The 13826-nt window shown below is 46.1% G+C and overlaps 1 long non-coding RNA gene across 1 annotated transcript; it reads right to left on the bottom strand.

Annotated features, from left to right (window-relative positions):
- Positions 1–9856: 9856 nt before the first annotated feature.
- Positions 9857–13557, bottom strand: LOC111526763. Its single transcript, XR_002726490.1, has 3 exons — positions 13421–13557; positions 12714–12817; positions 9857–11857 (listed from the first exon to the last, which is right to left on the bottom strand). It is a non-coding gene; the product is annotated as an uncharacterized LOC111526763 (long non-coding RNA).
- Positions 13558–13826: the final 269 nt, after the last annotated feature.

The raw sequence follows: 13826 nt of genomic DNA, 5'->3' as shown, positions 1-13826 counted from the left end.
AGTTTTTCATTCTTCCATATGTGGATATCCAGTTTTCCAAGCAACATTTATTAAACAGACTGTCTTTTCCCCAGTGTATGTTCTTGGCATCCTTGTCAAAATGGATTTACTGTAGGTTGTGAATTTCTGGGCTCTCTATTCTGTTCCATTGGTCTATGTGTCTGTTTTTATGGCAGTATCATGCTGTTTTAGTTATTATAACTCTGTAATATACTTTGAACTCAGATAATGCAATTCCTTCAGTTTTGTCCTTCATGCCCAAGATAGCTTTGGATAAATTTTACAATTTTTTTTTTCTATTTCTGAGAAGAATGTCATTGGTATTTAGAAAGGGATTGCATCAGATCTGTAGACTGCTTTGGGTAGTATAGATATTTTAACAACATTGATTCTTCCAATCCAAGAACATAAAATATTTTCTCTTTTTTTGTGTGTTCCCTTCAATTTCTCGTACCAATGTTTTTCACTTTCATTGTAAAGATCTTTCATTTCTTTGGTTAAGTTTATTTCCAGGTATTTTATTTTATTGTAGCTATTGTAAATGGGATTACCTTCTTTTTGATACTATTTGCTGTTGGCATATAGAAATGATACTGATTTTTGTATGTTTATTTTTTTGTTCTGTGACTTTACTAAGCTTGTTTCTCAGTTCTAACAGTTTTTTGGTGGAGCCTTTAGGATTTCATCATCCGCAAACAAGAATAAATTGATTTCTTCCTTTCCAATTGAGGTGCCCTTTGTTTTTTTTCTCTTGTCTGATTGCTCTAGCCAGGACTTCCAGGGCTGTGTTGAGTAACAGTGGTGAAAGTGGGTATCCTTGTCGTGTTTGAGATCTTAAAGAAGGCTTCCAGGTTTTCCATGTTCAAGACTAGCTGTGGCTATACCATATATGACTTTTGTTGTGCTGAGGTATGTTCATGTCGTCTCCAGTTTTTTGAGGGTTTTTTCTGTCAGGAAGGAGTGTTGAATTTTATTGAATGCTTTCTCAGAATCAGTTGAAATGATCATATGGTTTTTGTCCTTTATTCTATTGATATGATGTATCATGTTGATTGATTTGTGTATGTTAAGCCATCCTTGCATCCCAGGGATAAATCCCACTCAATCATGATGAATGATCTTTTCGATGTGCTGCTGAATTTGGTTAGATACTATTTTGTTGAGCATTTTTACATCAATGTTCATTGGATATATTGGTTTGTATTATTATTATTTTATTGCTGTATGTTTGGTTTTTTATCAAAGTAATACTGACCTTGTAGAATAAGTTTGGAAGTCAAAACATATTTGTATTTTAACAAGATAATCTTTAGCAAACAATCATGCAAAAAACAAGCAAGCAAACATGAAAAGATTTGCTATGGAAGCCAGTGGCTGAGTAAGTGGAAAGAGGACACCACGGGACCACCCTGCCCACTGGCCACCTATGCCTCAGCAGGGATGAGGTGCCTTGTAAAAGCTCTCGCCCGGTGTCTAAAAACAGTACAGTTATTTACTTCTGGCACAGGTCTGCAGAAAAATGGAGATTTTTATTTTGCAAAATAAATCATGAATAGGCTCCAAACTGCTGTCACTTTAGAGCTGCCTTAATTAAACAATCGGGTGGATTAGATGATTCTTGGCCAGCTCTGGGAGGCTGGGAACAGGAGACCTCGTATCCTAAGGCTGGACTGGACCCACGGTGGCCAACAAATGCACACTGCTTTTGGCTAAATGGATACGCCTTTTAACTTAATTTCTCACAACTAAATGGCCTGCAGAGGCTGCTGATACCATCTCCACAGTCCTTCTTCTTCCCTCTGTCTACTCTCCTCACACCACACACATTTTGCCATTAGAATCAAGAAAACTTGAAATGTATGGAGTTTCGTGGTGTCAAAGTGCACAGGAGACAGGGTCTGTGGCACAGAAGGGGGCATAAGCCCACCGTAGACCACGGGCTGCATCCTGTTCTGACTTTACTAAAAGTTAACACAAGACGAAAATAAAATGGAGATTTTGTGTCATTATTCTTGGTGCCTAGAAAGATCTATTATGCCATGAATAGCTTTTCCTGTTGCCCTGAATTTATGTTTATCTTTTGACAATAGTGTTTATGCCAATGCTCCCTACAGGCTAGAAGGAGCTCAATGCTCTAGGACACAGTTAATAATAATGGAAAACTTTGACACGTGCATTTTCTAAGTTACTGCGTGGAAAATATAGGATGCTTATGAGACTGTTTTCTCCATGTATTTAGTCTTGTAAAAAGCAGCAGTATCACACATTGCACATCAGATAACAGATTCTATTTCATTTAAAGCTCAAAACAGCTTTGTGCAGTCAGATCATTATTCCTGCTTTACAGGAGCCAAAGCTGAGCTTCGGATCACACCCTGCTCTGGCGACTTAGACAGTGATGGCAACACCGGGCCCAGAGGCTACATCTTCTGATTCCAGTCCCCACTCTTTTCTCAGCACAGGCTTTCTCTGACTATTCCCAAATGAAGCTAAGCACTGGCCTGCTGTTGGGGAGATAGATTCTTCTCTGCATTGCAAATAACATATTATTTGTTTAGGTTACAGCTAAAACACAACTGTTTGGGTGAATTCCTGTTGTTGGAGAAACGGCAGCTTAGATGTGTGCACGAGATGCCAGCTAGTGCACAATGTGGCCACAGGCTTTGAACTAGACCAGGAGGAAAACTGGCTGCTTTGCAGGCAACATCCCAGGCCCCTTTGAAAAAGCCAGGTGACTGTGGGCAGATGCCGCCCAAACCCACCAAGTCCAGGGGTGTTCACAAGTCTGTAAGGAAGGAAGGTGCATTTGCCTTGCAGGTGGCACTAAGCATAGGTGAAAGCAGGGGTTTGGAGTTGATTTCCGAGTCAGAGCAGAGGCCAGGGGAGGCTCTGGGCTGGCAGGCTGAGCAGCTGCTGGACGTCAGGAGGAGCTCCTAACATGGGAGGAGAGCACTGGATATGCTGAAGAGGAAGATGTCACCCGCTTTGGCAGAGGCACACGCCTTAAGGGTGGGAAAGCTGGGGTGGCGGTAAGATAACACCGTGGTGCTCAGCCCGAATCTGCTCTCAATTATGATGATGTTGTCTGCAGAGCTATTCACAGCATCTGAGTATCAGAGCCTGTCCAGCAGTCTTCCGCCTCCAAGAACATGATCTTGAGCCAGCTCCTGTTTTCCATTTTGAAGGAATGAAACTGCATTTGGCCTCCAGTCATGCTGGCCGCCCAGATGCAGCACACGTCTATGAATCATGTAATTGCTCAGCACGCAGGAAACGTGCAGGGGGAGGCTGAGAAACACAGTGGGGTGGGGGCAGCCTCGGCCTCAGCTCCGAAGGTGGGCAAAACGGAGGCACGTTCCTCTCTCTCTTGCGACTGTGCCATGGACCCATCAGATGGAAGAAAGTGCAGGACTTACAGCTTCCCTCACCGTGATTTTTGTTAAGGTCATCGACATGGGTGTTTACACATTCAATCAGCTATGCTATGGAATACGAAAATTACGTCAGAACCCAAAGCAAGAAGTGAGTTACAAGCACCAGGGAGATTTGCTTGAGATCAAATTTTCAGCCCAGAGGCTGTATTCCTAAACCCCCACGCAACTAATCCCAGTGAATGTGTTTCCTTAAAAAAGGATTTTCCACGCCACATGCTCTGCTCTGGTGACTTACGTAAATATATATGTTATTAGAGATGTGATTCTTATCAGGGGTGACTGTAAGGGAAAATTGTCATGTTTTCTTTTTTGGCATTTTCTACTTTCATATTTCTAAAGATTATCTTCCGTATATGCTGGAACTTCTACATGTTGATAGTTCATAGCGTTACCAGGATGGACAGGGACCCAGCCAGCAGCCCCGTGCAGATCGGCCCTGTATCCTCTCTTCTTGTGAACACCCAGCTTGTTCTCACCCTCTTGAGGCCTCACTGACACCCAAAACAGCTCTGAACTAACACTGGGTGCCTCTCCTCTCTCGCTCTTGGGTTTAATCCACTTCTCCATGGCAGCCTTTCACGTATCTGTGAACAACTGTTCCAGCTCTGACCATGGACTCCCCTGCGTTGGCTCCTTAAGTTTCCTTCACTTAAAAGCAACACAAGCTAGTTCCTTCAATAGTCTTCTCAGGACAAGACTCTGAGAGCTTCTATCTTCCTTGTTTCTTGTGTACACGTTATTGACCATATAGAGTGCATCAGGCGAAGCCCCAACAATCAGTACAGAGAATGATGGAAACCAAACCCTGAGCCTGCAAAACTCCTCAGATTTCTCCTTAAAACGTTGCCGTCTCTAAACATCCCTGCAAAGCCTGACCAGAGGTGTCCCATGGAGTGTGGTAACCAGCCAAGGTTACCCATGTCACCGTGGAGTGTGGTGACCAGCCAAGGTCATCCACGTCAGCTGAGGTCATCTGTGTCAGTTGTGATGGTGGAGGAACCTTCCGGAAAGGCAGCCAAGCTGGAGTTGGCAGCTGGCAGCTCCTTTCTCAGGAGCTTCTGTGCATCCTGCCCACTCTGGGCATTGGTCTCCAGCACCGTTCTGTGAATTAAACAAAGCTTCAAGGCTGCAGTTCTACGGTGACGCTCCTCTTCCTCTGCCTCACACTCTTCTCAGGCTTCCTGTGCTACCGTGCATGTTTTCTCAAGAACGTTTTCTAGTCTAAAGTGCTCAAGCCCCTTCAGTCTCCCTGACATGGCACCCATGTTGCTTTGGAGACCACGTTGTCTTTGTTCATCAGCAAGAAAAGCGAGCACATCTTCAGACACTGCTGAAGCTGTTTCCATGTGATTAAGTAAAGATTAGGATCCAAATTGTGCCCAATCCCAAGGCATAAACATGTGAAAATAGTAAAGTTCTGGGGAGAAAGAGAATGAATACAAGATAACTTTCAAAGCTATTAAAAAGCACTCAAAGCTCTGATAGATAAAAGGCTGGGGCTAACATCAGAGCATTCATTCATTCACTCATGTACCCTCAGCAGGTATCTCCTGTCCACACGTACTGGGTCCAACTGTGAGTGTGAGGGGTGCACAGAGAGTGTGGCCAATGGGAATCTCTGTCCTGGAGCACTTTGCACAGATGAGCAATGAGCCATGTGGATTCCGACGAGGGCAGGTGGTGGGCGATGGTTAAAGCAGGGGCTGCCTCAGCGACCATCTGGGAGGTGACGGGTGCTTGGGTTGACATGGTTGAGATGGACGTGTGAAACCACTGGGTTCCAGACACACTTTGAAAGCAACTGTCTGAAACTGGAGTCATGGGAAAATAAAGAAATAAAAGATTGCTCTAAGATTTTAAAAGATGAAGTTGCTATTTAATGGGATTAGAAAGACTGCTGGGGCCAGTTCAGTGGGGCAGAAGGTCAGTTTCAGAAATGTTAGCTCTCAGCTTCCCAATGATCATCTAAATTAAGATCTAAATTAAGATGTCCTATGGACGGGAGAGATACGATAGTGACTGTCTCTCAGAAAGGGGATTCATGTTACTGTTTGCCTTAGTTTTTTTAAAAATATATTTAACTTTTCCCAAGTGATGGTTTATTAATTGTGTCATCTTAAAACTTATTTTTTGGAGATGTTTTCTCTATTTGACATGCTTAGCTTTCTCTCCTGTAGAGTAGCTCTTTGAGGGACAGGCTCAAAACTTCATAAGCTTCACCAGAGACAGAGACAGGTGTCACAGGGCAGGAACTGCAGCCTTTAGTCTGGACTCTCCCTCGTGGACGCAGGACCCTCCCACCCCGGCCGGACGCTACACATCATGAGCTACCGACTCGTCTTCCTAAGAAGAGATCATCTCAGGACCCTCCCACCCCGGCCGGTCGCTACACACCATGAGCTACCGACTCGTCTTCCTAAGAGATCATCCCAGCTTCCACAGGTCCCCGTATGCTTTCTGAGCACACGCAGGCTGTATTTCACCCATACGATAACTGAGGGCATGAGTTAAATTCCTAACCAGCCTGCAGGTTCTTTCAGAGCAGCAATGATTTCATTTGCATCCTTAAATCCGTTCACTACTCAGAACAGTAGATCACCTCAGCAGGTCCTCCTCTGGCCAGGGATTTAATGGTAGAGTTTATCCCTCATGGATGTGGTTGATTCTATTCTGTGCAGAGCTGTTTTAAAGGTAACGTTTAGAAAACACAGGTGTCCTTGTGTTGAGGGGCCATGGCGGTGAGCCCTGAGACCTCCCCTCCTAGCGGGGGCCTCGTCGGGGAGCTGCCTGAGGCAGGACCCTTGACCAGCCTGAAACACCACAGATAAGGAAAGGAGAGCTCAGACAGATGCATCTGAAATGATTCCCACCAACCATCGTTATCGAAATTCAATGGTCTGTGTATCACTTATGCTAATTAGTAGAGATCTCATCTGAGGGCTTGCGTTTCTATTTTCCACTGATGCTTTTTAATTTGGCACCAGTCTTCAGGGCCTTTTAGCAACAGAAAGAGAGTGCTGGGTGTTTGGGAACTGCCAGTTGGAGTCAGTAATGGTCTGGTGACTTTTCTCGCACATTCTGAATGCAACCTTTTCATGACAGGGGATGGCAGGAGTCGGGCCTCCTTGCAAGAGTTGTGTGGATTGTACAGAAGCTCTACGGATATTTCTGCTTCCCTGGTCAAGATAGGCAAGGCCAGTACACGAATACAGCGTGTTCATAAATCAGGAGGGTTCATCTGCACCCCCAGACAGACTCGGTGTAGACTGTGGCCGGTGTGGACTGAGACGGGTGGTATTAAGTCTCGTTAGAACCTGGTATTAAGTCTCGTTAGAACCTTACTTGACCCCAGGACATTCCTTAGAACTTTTTTCCACCTGACTTTTATCTTTAAGGTTCGTATTAACGATCATCTGTGGGACCACGGGGTCTGGGGCTTGTGGGTCCCGGGGCTAAGCGCTGCCACAGAGAGCAGCCATGGGCAGGTTTCCTCATCTGGAAAACGGGGCATAAGAAGGATGAGCTCCCACTGCCTGCGTGACCCCGAGGACCCCGAGAGCTGGGAGCAGCTCAGTTCTCACTCAGTGCCTGGACAATGAGTGACTGGAGAATAGGGATTGCTCACGTGGGAGGAACACTGTTTCACAAGAGCAAGGAAAGAGAAAAGCAGCTGAGGGTGAAGCAGCCATTTACCTTCTTACCTGCAAAAATTAAACCCTGCAGGACCCAAGGATTACACTAGAGTCACCGATGCTTTGAGAGTGAACGAGCAGGCATGAAGAGCTGGTTGTGGGGTCGTGTGTACACACACACAGACAAGACACAGCAGACGGTGAGAGTGGCTGGTGTGCACTTGGCTTTGCTGGACGTTGGCTGCTCCCTCCTGACACCAGTGAGTCCTGCATTCCCGCGCGGCCGCCCTGCTCCACTAGCCTGGGGGTGTCCCTGGTGCCGGCCCCCATCCTCTCACACACAGCCCCCTCTGCAGCCTCCCCAGCAGCTCACACTTTGCCACCATGCTTGGCTTGGCCACGGCCCACAAACGTGGCCTGCACCTATGGTGCAGCAGTTTTTGCTGCTGGCTTCCCACATGATTTAACCAGAAGCTCCCATCTGGTTCTGGCTCTTCTTTGCTGCCTCCAAGAGGACATTTGCAGCCTCCACTGTGTCCTGGGTCTGAGCTGGGCACCCAGAACCCGGTTCCCTAGAAGGAGGTGCAGGAGGAGGAGTACAGTTGAATACAATACTCACATCAGGTACGTTAATACTGACGGGTCTGCCCTGTGTCTCCCAGTTCCCACTCTTCCTCCCGGCGTTAATACTGATGGGTCCGCCCTGTGTCTCCCAGTTCCCACTCTTCCTCCCGACGTTAATACTGACGGGTCTGCCCTGTGTCTCCCAGTTCCCATTCTTCCTCCCGGCCCCACATGGTGCCAGGCCCCAGCTCACCCTGGTTCGTGGGGATGATGGATGGTGCATGCAGCGGGGCTTGGAGTTGCAGTCTGAGTTTCCAGCAGCTGTGTCTTCAAGGAAAACTCCATCCCATGGTTTTGGCACAAAAAGAGCATGCTGTGCCAGGCACAGGTGCACCCCACGGAAAAGCTTGCAGCTGGGAATGCATTTCCAGATGGAGGTGGTGTGGCCTTAGCCCCAGAGATATCCCCAGATTCAGTGTGGGTTGGGTAGATTATAAGCTTGGGGATTTCTCAAGAAGGTAAGGAGTGGGGGTGGGGATTTTGTTGACTAAAAACCAAGGGGCAACCTCAGCTGCAACAGCAGGATTTCGCGCAGAGGGAAAACACGTCCGCTTCCTCCTTCACCTCCTTCCCACCTTTCCTTTTTCTGACCTCCAAAATTTTTGGAGGGTAGTGAATGAAGAAAACAAAGGAGATAATGAAAAGTGAAAATGGAGACTGTGCTAATTCTTAATCTGTATTAATCACCTCTTGCATGTACAGGTGAAAGTCATCATGGTAGAAAGGCGATGGTTTTAATGAGGCAGGTCTGGGACTAAACCTCTCTCTGCTAATCTGCTTCGTGGCCGGGGACTGGGGATTAAATGCATTCATGGATGCAACAGTCTACTTTGATGTGGCAACGACTGTGATGATCAGTTTTTAGGTCTGCTCACAGATCCTGACCTCGAAGGAGCTTGGAGGCAGGTCCTGTGTTCCTGGGTGGAGCCAGCTGGGCAGCTCCTGTCCCTAGAACAGAAGAGTGAGCAACAGCAAGAGCTTTTCTTTCTCATTTTGGTCACAATGGGCCCTGTCTGGGCTACTGCCTTTGCAATCTGGCTCTCAGAGAGGGGCAGATCACTGCACTGAGGGCGGCCTCCAGTCTAGACTGTGAGGAAGAGGGTGTTAGCAACCATGTCCGAGTCCTGGAGTTGACACGCGTGGCCTGCCCGGCACGTTGGGGTCACAGAAAGATAAGGCTGGGAAAAGCTCAGCCAGTAAGAAAAAGTGAGCAAGCCCCGTGCATGCAGCCCGCGGAGCCACGCACGGTGTGAGCCGGGACTCAAGGCGCCTGGGATTTCACCGTGCCTGGGGGCCCGCAGCGCCCGGGATTTCTCTGTGCCTGGGGTTTCACCGTGCCTGGGGTCTCACTGTGCCTGGGGGCCCGCAGCGCCTGGGATTTCACCGTGCCTGGGGTTTCACCGTGCCTGGGGCCTGTGGTGCTTGGGGTCCCAGCTATGCCTCCAAGATGAACCAATGCCACCCACTGAGGACGCTGCTTGTGAGGGGCCAAGGCTCGAGTGCCTGAGGTCCTGCTGGTTCCAGATGAGGGGAGCTTGCGTCACCCATGCTGGCTGCCCTTCTCACAGGGCAGGACTTGGCTGTCCACCCAAGAGCTGGCTGTGCCTGCAGCTGATGTGCAACCTGGTCACTCCGCACCCGGCTGACTGAGGCACAGCTCTGGAAGCAGCACAGACACCAGGTGAACAGTGGGTGTCCCCACAACACAGCGGCCCCGCAGGGTCCAGGTGAACGGTGGGTGTCCCCCCTACGCGGCTGCCCCGCAGGGTCCAGGTCTTCTCCCGCCACAGCCACCTCATCAGAGCCGATGGTGCCCAGAGCACTACGGGGTAGAGACCTCACACTGTGGAAAGTAGGTTTCCCTGGAATTCTGAACCTGCTGAAGTAGCCTTTAGAACCGAAGTTGAGAAAAGTACATTTTCAGTTAAATAAAGGCTGAGAGAATGTGTGACCATCACACCCAAACCACAATAAATGCACAGCAGGATGAAGAAAAATGATAACAATTGGAAATTCTAGTTCACAAAAAAGATTAAAGAATACCAAAAACAGTAAATGGTGGAGGGAAAATTACTGTTTTAGTGACATCCTCTAAACATATGCAGAAGAAACATCACTGACAACATGGTACAGAAGCTGAGAGGAGGATGCGGTAAGGATTTTATATTTACATAAAATGCTATGATCTTTATTTAATATGAGACTTTAAGTATATTTTAATTTCTAAATGACTCACTGAAAATAAATAAAAGAAGAAGTCATAGTTAAAAAAAACAAGTTACAAAATCCATACTAAAAAAAAAAAAAACAAAAAAACCCTTATTAAACAAACAAACAAAGCAAAACTACGATAATCCAGAAGACCAGGAAAGTGGAACAGAGGAAATACCAGGTTCAGGAGCCAACTTAAACCCAACCACACGAATAGCAGATCTGTACTGACTGAACACTGCCACTGAAAAAGAGACCGTCAGTGTAGGTGAAAAGAAAGCCTCCATAGGCTTTTACAAGGAAACGTTCTTTCGAGATAAAGATACAAATAGATTCAAACTGAAAAGACGGACAAATGTATACCACAGAAATGCTTGTTATCAGGAGGCTGCACAGGTGTACGGATGGCAGACGAGACAGACGGCAGGAAGGACTAGCATCGCCAGGGACAGAGAAGGACATTTCATATGAATGAGTCCTTTTGCTTAGAAAACCTAATGATCATACGCATGCATGCACCTGATACTAAATAACAAAATACAGGAAGCAAAAATAACCAAATTTAAAGGGTGAATGCTTGAATTCACAATTTGACAATTCTAATACCTACGTCTCTGGAATCAATGGAAAAATAACAATAAAACAACAAGATAGAAGAGATTATAACTAGAGCGCTGGGAGAAAACCGCAAATCCAATATGCTTAAAATTATTAGTCGATAATTTAAGAATTATCTTAAAAAGTAGGACACTAAAGAAAGGTAAATAGGCTGGAAAACCTACAAACCAGCACAGGAAGGAAGTGAAAAAGGACATGTCAATTGAAAGTGAGTCTGGAGAAAGGAAAAGAGAATCAAGGGTAAAGTTTTGCAAATCCAAAATCCAAAATCACATGATAGAAATAAGTTCAAATCTATCACTTTTTCCTACCAAACACAGAGGGATTAACCACACATATTAAAATACAAAATTATCAATAGCAAAGCAGCACTTTCAAATTAAGGGCAAAAAAGAATGGATGAAACCACTAAGTAAATATTCACAGAAAGCAAGTTGCTATAGCAAAATTCATCTTAGTTCAAATACAATTTAAGGAAGAAATAATAAACAACAGAATGGATGCCACACGTGAGCAATAGAACCAAGCAGGTGACACAGGGTTAAGTCCAATGCTGGCCTCACCTCCAGGACACACAGGGAGACTAATGGGAGGAGATCGAGAGAGGAAAACTGGGATTGTACTTCTGAAATTAAATGGAAAATACACAAAAATCTTATGAGTATTAAAGGTTTAAAAATCACAACAAATACTGAACATACATTATTTTCTAATACATGGTGATACTTACCAAATGAGACCATACTAGGTTGCAAAAGAAATTACAAAAAAACTGGAGGTGGGAACCAAAGAATTAATAGAAGTTAAGAACAAAAACCAAACCCCACATATTTTGGGGAAAATGGCACAGTTGATTAAATGGTAAATCACTATAAATGTGAAGGGACTCACCTAGAATAGAGATAAGATGCTAGAATTCAATCCACAACAAGTGACAGCCTGGCATTCTGAAGGATGGCCCAGGAAAGGGTGCAGTCCCAAGGGAGCACAGAGAAGGACGTCCTCAGGTCCTGGGTGGAGAAGGATGTCCCTCAGGTACTGCATGGAGAAGGATGACCCTCAGTCCTGGATGGAGAAGGATGTCCCTCCAGTCCTAGATGGAGAAGGATGAACCCCAGTCCTGGATAGAGAAGGATGAACCCTGAATCATGGATGGAGAAGGATGTCCCCCTATCCTGGAAGGAGAAGGACACACTCCAGCCCTGGATGGAGAAGGATGCCCCCCGAGTCCTGGATAGAGACAAATGCCCCTCAGTTTCTGGATGGAGACAAATACCTTTGGGGACCTCAGGGGGAAGGAGGCCCCCTCCCAGCCTTCACATCTGTAGTTGTCCTGACCTGTTACTGTAGAACAAAGAGATCTGGAGGAATAAACGTGGGGTTAAACTTTACTCCTAATCCTTTAAACCAACATTTTTTAAATTCTAGATTTCATTTTATAAAAATAAGTCAAATGTAAGACACAAATACAATATAACAGCAGATTAAACCTGTTTTTCTAAATCTGAGCCCTGGCTACAGGTTCCATTATTCACTCTACTTTTCTGTATTTCTAAAGCTTTTCAAACTTGAAAATAAAAAAGTTAATTGAAGAAAATGTGACTTTCAAAAATTAGTTTATTCTATGGGCTCCTTTGGAGGGGTTATGATCTACTAAAATTACTAGTGGATATATATTACAAGCTCAGTGGTGAAAACAGACAATAAGAAAATATTCTATTTTGTTAGAAATTAGTGTTGAGTGAATATTAATCAAAAGTTTAAAACCAAAATACATGGACGTAAGAATAGATTATTCCACTTAATTCTCCACTGACTTTAAATCTGATTGCTAAATTTACCCTTTGCCCTTTTCCCCTCCTTCAAATCTCCTAATAACTCTTCATTTTCCTCTCCTGTCAATATTCTATTCTCATTTATTTATTTTTTCCTATTTCCTGATTTTTTGAACAACTCTCAGGGACTCATGTTTTGCTTGTATCAGAATGAGTTCGTTACACAAACCCCTTAGGCAACAAGACCTCACCAAGGAGGGCACCTGGAGACTCCAGACCATGGAGCCTCTCCTGGTTTTGACTCAGGCTACCTGACAAGTATGTTTGAGTTACAAATTGTTTAATTTTTTTAGATCCCTTACGGAAAAAGGAGGATTTAAATAACCATTGAAAATGCACACGGGCATTTTATAACTGACATTTCTTGCCGTTTCTGCGCTGTGACCTCCTAATTGCCTCTGAAGAACCTCACTATCCTCATTCTACCCTTGCTCCTCAGGCTCCAAAGGGCAAAGTCAGAAATCTGTGGATATAAAACACGGAAACATTCAGTCTCTGAAGGAAAAGCCTATAAACCAAAGACGGGAGCGGGGACAGAACGTCAGGCTACTGCCTGGTGGCATTTTGCTTCGTTGTTCATACCTCGCCATGGATGGAACGTCTAAGCCCAACGCAGTGACTTGTCTCCTCAGAGAAGCCCTGTGAGATTCCTTTCCTTACAATCCCGACCATCCCTTCAGGTGAGAGGAGGCTCTTCCAGGTCAAGCGTTAAGTAACTTCTGCAAATTTACTCGGCCAGTGAAGGGAAGGGCAGGGTGGGAGTCAGACGGAACCTTCTAGAACGTGAACCCCATGCTGCAGGTGCCTGCCGTGCGCTCACCCTTCGCTGGGATTTATGCATCCGAGATTATGACATGGGAAACGTCCACACCACGCATGTAACACGTACGCTTTCTGTGCCCTCCAATGTGATAAGAGATGGGGGAGTTTTTCTAGTTTTACTGATTTAATATGGCAAAGGCCTTTCACCGGTAATGGAAGGAAATGTCCCCCACCAGTGCAGCCAGGAAGCTGTGAGGACAGTGGGGGGGTGGGGGGGGCGATGACCCAGGAGAAGCGAACGCACAGGAGGGGAGACATCAGCCCAGGTACCCTGCGATTGAATTTGCATTTTCTGGGGAGCCTCACAGGAAGCTGGGGAATGTGAGACCGGACTCTGTCTTCAGGAGGCCACTGGGTATTCGTGGTACCCGTGTGAAGAGCGGACTGAGGGGCGGGACGGGGAGAAGCTGTTTCCGCCAGGAGGAGGGCGCTTCCGGCGGGAGACGGAGGGTCCTGGAAGACGAGAGGCGGCCCCAGCCGATTGGACCAGGAGGCCGGAGACCCACGAGACGAGGCTCTGGGTGACTGGAGTTAGGCAGAGGAGGCATCGGATCAGGGTTTTGCACAAGGGGTGGCTAAATTGCCGTCTGCCGAGGGTGTATTGGTCCTCACCTTCCTGCTGTGTCTGTACGCTTTGTATGGCCTGGCCG

This window comes from Piliocolobus tephrosceles, chromosome 15 (genome assembly GCF_002776525.5).
Source record: "Piliocolobus tephrosceles isolate RC106 chromosome 15, ASM277652v3, whole genome shotgun sequence".
In the NCBI taxonomy this organism is placed as follows: Eukaryota; Metazoa; Chordata; class Mammalia; order Primates; family Cercopithecidae; genus Piliocolobus; species Piliocolobus tephrosceles.
This window is presented reverse-complemented; position numbering and strand designations above follow the sequence as displayed.